The sequence below is a fragment of the Arachis hypogaea genome, chromosome 9 (assembly GCF_003086295.3).
Source record: "Arachis hypogaea cultivar Tifrunner chromosome 9, arahy.Tifrunner.gnm2.J5K5, whole genome shotgun sequence".
In the NCBI taxonomy this organism is placed as follows: Eukaryota; Viridiplantae; Streptophyta; class Magnoliopsida; order Fabales; family Fabaceae; genus Arachis; species Arachis hypogaea.
This window is the reverse complement of record NC_092044.1, coordinates 16286327-16293314: the sequence shown is the minus strand read 5'-3', so window position 1 is coordinate 16293314 and position 6988 is coordinate 16286327. Positions and strand designations below refer to the sequence as shown.

Sequence of the window (6988 nt, the reverse complement as noted above, 5' to 3'; positions counted from 1 at the left end):
CGTCCAAGTAATACCTTACGTGAGTAAGGGTCGATCCCACGGAGATTGTCGGCTTGAAGCAAGCTATGGTCATCTTGTAAATCTCAGTCAGGTAGATTCAAATGGTTATGGGGTTTTGATAACTAAAAGATAAATAAAACATAAAATAGGATAGAAATACTTATGCAATTCATTGGTGGAAATTTCACATAAGCGTATGAAGATGCTTTGTTCCCTCTAAGCCTTTGCTTTCCTAGTGCCTTCATCCAATCATTCATACTCCTTTCCATGGCAAGTTGTATGTAGGTGGATCACCGTTGTCAACGGCTACCATCCATCCTCTCAGTGAAAATGGTCCTCTACGATTTCCCGCATGGCTAATCATCTGTCGATTCTCGACCATGTCGGAATAAGATCCATTGATCCTTTTGCACACTGTTACTGCACCCAACACTCACGAGTTTGAAGCTCGTCACAGTCATCCCATCCCAGATCCTACTCAGAATACCACAGACAAGGTTTAGACTTTTCGAACCTCAAGAATGCTGCACATGTGATTCTAGCTTATACCACGAAGACTTTGATTGCACGGAATGAAAGCTCTGTTGTCAGGGGAAGCAACCATGCATCGTGAACCAGGAGGCCAAGAGATACAGACTCAAGCTTTCACAGATAGAACGGAGGTGGTTATCAGGCACGCGTTCATAAGGGAGAATAATGATGAGTGTCACGGATCATCACATTCACCAGGTTGAAATACGAGTGAATATCTTAGAACAAGAATAAGCTTGAATTGAATTGAAAACAGTAGTAATTGCATTGATTCATGAGGAACAACAGAGCTCTACACCTTAATCTATAGTGTGTAGAAACTCCACCGTTGAAAATACAAAAGAACAAGGTCTAGGCATGGCTTCCCAAATAACATGAAACAATAGAAAGGGTTGAAAGACCTGATCCCAAGATCAAAGATGATCAAAAGAATGAAAATACAATAGTAAAAGGTCCTATTTATAGAGAACTAGTAACCTAGGGTTTACAGAAATAAGTAAATGGAGCAGAAATCCACTTCCGAGGCCCACTTGGTGTGTGCTTGGGCTGAGCATTGAAGCTTTCACGTGCATAGTCTTCTCTTGGAGTTAAACGCCTGCTTTGGTGCCAGTTTGGGCGTTTAACTCCAGCTTTTATGCCAGTTTGGGCGTTTTACGCTGGAATTTTTATGCTGACTTGGAACGCCAGTTTGGGCCATCAGATCTCGGACAAAATATGGACTATTATACATTTCTGGAAAGCCCAAGATGTCTACTTTTCAACGCAATTGATAGCGCGCCAATTGGGCTTTTATAGCTCCAGAAAATACACTTCGAGTGCAGGAAGGTCAGAATCCAACAGCATCTTCAGTCCTTTTTCAGCCTCTGAATCAGATTTTTACTCAGGTCCCTCAATTTCAGCCAGAAAATATCTGAAATCACAGAAAAACACACAAACTCGTAGTAAAGTCCAGAAATGTGATTTTTGCATAAAAACTAATAATTATATACTAAAAACGAACTAAATCATACTAAAAACTACCTAAAAACAATGCCAAAAAGCGTATAAATTATCCACTCATCACTCAGCCTCCAAGATCCAATTTCAAGATCCCAACACCACCAATTTGCATTCAAAACTCATAATTCAATCTAATACCATGTGAACATCACTAAATCAACAAGAGGTTTGCTATACCAATAATTTCATAAGGGCTAGAGGTTCCTTACCTTACCGTCTATCATTTGGAGACAAGACCCAGCTAATTTGATCCTAAAAACCAAAATTTAACAAAATCTCAACACAATTACTCAAAGATTTCCAATTAGGGGAAGGATGAACTGAGTGTGACATTGAGATTTTCTTACCGAATTATTTAGTGGGTTTTGTAGAGGATTCCGAGATGAATGCGTTGCTGTTGTCGGCTCGTCAATTAGAGCTCCGGATTGAAAGTTACGGCGACAAAAGTTGGTGGCAAATAGCGTCTTCTAACCCCTCTCCCACCTCTCTTCACTCAGCGTGAATTCATGATGAGCGGATATGTTATATACTTTTGGCATCATTTTCGTATAGTTTTCATTATCTTTTGTTTAAGTTTTATTATATTTTTATAGGTTTTAATGCAAAATTCATATTTTTGGATTCTACTTTGAGTTGTTGTGTTTTATGATGATTTCAGGTATTTCTGGCTGAAATTGAGGAGTTTTAGCAAAGTCTGATTCAGAGATAGAGAAAGGAATGTAGATGTTGTCAGATTCTGACCTTCATGCACTCGAAAGAGCATTTTTGGAGCTGCAGAAGTCCAAATGGCACGCTCTCAACTGCTCTGGAAAGCCAACATCCAGGACTTTATAGAAATATATAATAGTCTATACTTTTCTTTGAAAATAAATGCCCAAAACTGGCATTCAACACCAGCCACCAACCTCATTCCTGGCGTCCAACGCCCAAAAGGGAGCAGCTGGCGTCCAACGCCCATTCAGGAGTCCCAACTGGCGTCCAATGCCCCAGAGGGAGTACCAACTCGTAGCTTCACTCAAGCTCAGCCCAAACACTCACCAAGTGGGCCCAGAAAGTAGATTTTCACACTATAAGACTAGTTTATCTTATTTCTGTAATTCTTAGTTATCAGATTAGTATATATAGACAAGAGTTCACCCTTATTAAAAACTCTTGCCCACTCTACATGTTTTACATTTTTTTTGTAAGCAATGAGTTACTAACCTCCTAGGTTAAGGTTAGGAGCTATGTTAATTCTTATGGATTAATAATATAACTATTCTATTTTAATCTATGCTTGATTCTATTCTAGATGTATCTTCGTTCTTCATCCTAATGGATTGGGAGTATAACTTGACCATCATCCCTATTCACATGGGTTCTTGCGAGTTCTTGACGGGATAGTATTGAACCACATGCTTGATTATATATCTCTTAGACGGCTAATCCACGACTTTGTTGGGTACCTGGAGACATCAGTGCAGCCGAGGTACGGTGCGATTAGGGCCTTTGTGGCATAGTTTAGAAACACAGGAGTAGCGCTCTCTTATCCGGAAGATCCAACCTTGTCTGTGGCATTTTGAGTAGGATTACCAATGGAATGGACTGTTAGAGCTTTACCCCTGTTTAGATTAGATGACCGCTGACCCAACGTTTGATCTGAAGTAGAGAAGATTAATGACCGCTGACCCAGCATTAATCATTTACAGCCTGCCATGGAATGAATCAATCAGAAGTTGGAGTAGATGGTGAGAAAAGTTAATCCAGAAGGAAGAAGCATCTCCAAAGCCTCAATTGTTCTCATACCATTGATTGCACACCTATCTAGTAACGTTTTATTTATTTATTCTGTTTTATGCATTTTTCCATAACAATCATCTTTTCTATCTGCCTAACTAAGATCTACAAGGTAATCATAGCTTACTCAAACCAACAATCTCCATGGGATCGACCCTCACTCACCTGAGGTATTACTTGGACGACCTGGTGCACTTGTCGGTCTATCTGTGCGAATATTGCGGAGCTAGTTTCGCGCACCAAGTTTTTGGTGCCATTGCCGGGGATTGTTCAGATTTGACAAACTACCGGATTATCTTGTTGCTTAGATTAGGTACTTTTTACTTTTGTTTGTGTCTTTTTGTTTTCTTTTTCAAAAACTTTTTCAAAAATCCATCTTTTCTTTGTCTTTTGTTTGAGTCTAGGGCCAGTTCTTAAGTTTGGTGTCCTTTTTGTGTTCTTTATTTTCTTTAAATTTTTGAATTTGTTCTTGAGTGTTCTTGGTATTCAAGTTATTCTTGTTTCTTTTCTTGTTTTGATCATAAATTTTATAAGTTTGGTGTCTTTTGGTTGTTTTTCTCTTTCTTCATTAATTCAAAAAAATATATCTTTTTTTATCTTTATTCAAAAATTTCGAAAATCTTGCTTTCTTTTTTTATTTTAATTTAAACATTTTAAAGTTTAGTGTTTTCTTGTTAGTAATGTCAAATTTCAAATCTTATCTGTTTAAATCTTTTCAAATCTTTTCTTTTAGTTTGATCCTTTCCTATCTTATCTTTCTTTAAAAATTTTAAAATTAAAAACTTTTTCAAATCTTTGTCTTATCTTTAGTTTATCTTTCTTTAAATTTCAAATCATTATTTTATCTTATCTTAATGTTAAATTTCAAATTCAAATCTTTTTAAAATCTTCACAATATCTTATCTTTTCAACTTATTTTCAAATCTTTATCTTATCTTGTTGATTTTTTCTTTCCAAATTTAAATTTCAAAATTTTTAAAATCAAATCTTTTTCAAATCTCCTATCTTATCTTATTCTCAAATATTTCTTAATTAGTTACTTATTTTTTCTTTCCTCTTTTTCAAAACTTCGTAACTAATTACTCTCTCTTCTATTTTCAAAAACTTCTTACTTATTTGTCTTCCTTCCTTTTCGAAAATCACACTCAAATTTTTCAATTCTTTTTAATTCAATTAATAATTAAAATAAAAATAAAAATATTTAAAATTCTAATTTCTCTTTTTTACTACTTAAATTTTCAAATTCTTCTGCCCCTCTATTCGAATTCTTCTTCTCATTCTCCTATCTTCATTCTTCTTTCTTCTTCACATCTCACAGGGAGTTCTCTATTCTTTGGCATAGAAACTCACATTCTCTTTCTTTCTTGTTCTTCTTTTTCTTGTTTATGAGTAGGAACAGAGATAAAGAACTGCTTTTTTTATCCTGATCTTGAACTTGAGAGGACCCTAAGGAAGCGTTTGCAACAAGTTAAAGCACAAAACTCCGGAAAAGACCTCACAGTACTTTTCGAATAAAAAACCCAAAATACAAATATGGCAGCCGAATAGAATAATGAAGGAGATGCAAGGAAGGTTCTTGGTGACTTTACTGCACCCACTTCTGACTTCTATGGAAGAAGTATCTCCATACCTGCCATTAGAGCAAATAACTTTGAGCTTAAGCCTCAGTTAGTCTCTCTAATGCAACAGAATTTTAAATTTTATGGACTTCCACTGGAAGATCCACATCAATTCCTATTTGGATTCTTGCAAATCTGTGATACTATTAAGACCAATGGAGTGGATCTTGAGGTCTACATGCTTATACTTTTCCCCTTTGCTGTTAGAGATAGAGCTAGGATATAGTTGGATTCTCAACCTAAGGAAAGTCTAGACTCTTGAAAAAAGTTGGTCAATGCTTTTTTGGCCAGGTTCTTTCCACCTCAAAAAATGAGCAAGCTCAGGGTGGAAGTTCAAACCTTCAGACAAAAAGAGGGTGAATCCCTCTATGAAGCTTGGGAAAGATACAAGCAACTGATCAAGAAATGTCCTCTTGATATGCTCTTAGAATGGGGCATCCTAGGCATCTTTTATAATGGTCTATCTGAGATGTCTAAGATGTCATTAGACCATTCTGCTGGTGGATCACTCCACTTGAAGAAAACGCTCGAAGAGGTGCAGGAACTCATTGAAATAGTTACAAACAACCAATTCAGTATACTTCTGAGAGAAACCCTCTGAGCAATGGGGTAGCTCAAAAGAAAGGAGTCCTGGAGGTTGACACTCTGAATGCTATATTGTCTCAGAACAAGATCTTGACCCAACAAGTCAATACGATCTCTCAGCATTTGACTGGAATGCAAGTTGCAGCTGGCAGCACTCAAGACACCTCCTATGATGGAGATGCCTATGATCCAGATCAACCCATGATGGAAGAGGTAAATTACATGGGTAAACTCTATTGAAACACATACAACTCCTCATGGAGAAATGATCCTAACCTTTCATGGAGAGATCAATAGAAGCCTCAACAAGGCTTCAACAATAATCAAGGTGGATGAAACGAGAATAGGTCTAACAGTAATAAACTATTCCCATCTTCTCAGCAAAATATGAAAACTTCTAAGCAGAACCTCTCTGACTTAGCAACCATAGTCCTTGAACTCTCTAAGACCACTCCCAGTTTCATAACAGAAACTAGGGTGCTCCATAAAAAATCAAGAGGTACAAGTTGGTTAACTGAGTAAGAGAATCACTGAGACCCCTCCTAACACTCTCCCAAGTAACACTGAAGTAAACCCAAGGGAAGAGTGCAAGGCCATCACTGTAGAAGTTGAGGCTGAATCTAAAAGTGATGATCTGGCGTTGAATGCCAGTAAGGAAGACCTTACTGGGCGTTCAACGCCCAAAGAGGAACCATCATTGGCGTTAAACTCCAGTAAGGAAGGCCTTACTGGGCGTTCAACGCCCAAAGAAGCACCATCACTGGCGTTAAACGCTAGTAAGGAAGGCCTCACTGGGCGTTCAACGCACAAAGTGGCACAAAAGCTGGCGTTGAACGCCAGTAATGGGGGAGCTGGACGTTCAAATCCTACTAAAGACTTCCCTATTGAAGAACTGAAGGCAACTAAGGCTCATGAGGAGACTATAGAAGTTCCATTGAATGCCTTATTGCAAATAATGGATTATGAGGATCACTCCTCCTCTGATTAGGAAGAGGAAAATAGGAAAGAGTAAGTTGCTCGGTACCTAGGAGCCCTCATGAAGCTAAATACCAAGTTATTTAGAACAGAGACATTGGAGTCAGAACCACTAATGCTCACCATGGAACTCAATGCCTTGGTTCAAAAGAAACTATCTCAGAAGCTGCCGAATCCTGAACGCTTCTTGATTCCTTGCACCATAGGCACAATTACATTTAAGAAGGCTCTATTTGACCTAGGATCAAGCATAAACCTCATGCCACTCTCTGTATTGGAGAGGCTGGGAATCTTTGAGGTACAAGTTGCAAGAATCTCACTAGAGATGGCAGACAAGTCAATGAAAAAGGCATATGGTCTGGTAAAGGATGTCTTAGTAAAGGTTGAGAACCTTTACATCCCTGCAGATTTCATAATCCTAGATACTGGGGAGGAAGAGGATGAATCCATCATCCTTGGAAGATCCTTCTTAGCCACTGCCAATGCCATCATTGATGTAGCAA

The 6988-nt window shown here is 38.0% G+C and overlaps 1 non-coding gene across 1 annotated transcript; it reads right to left on the bottom strand.

Annotated features, from left to right (window-relative positions):
- Positions 1 to 5241: 5241 nt before the first annotated feature.
- Positions 5242 to 5345, bottom strand: LOC112714101 (small nucleolar RNA R71). Its single transcript, XR_003159056.1, has one exon. It is a non-coding gene; the product is annotated as a small nucleolar RNA R71 (small nucleolar RNA).
- Between the last annotated feature and the right edge of the window lie 1643 nt (positions 5346 to 6988).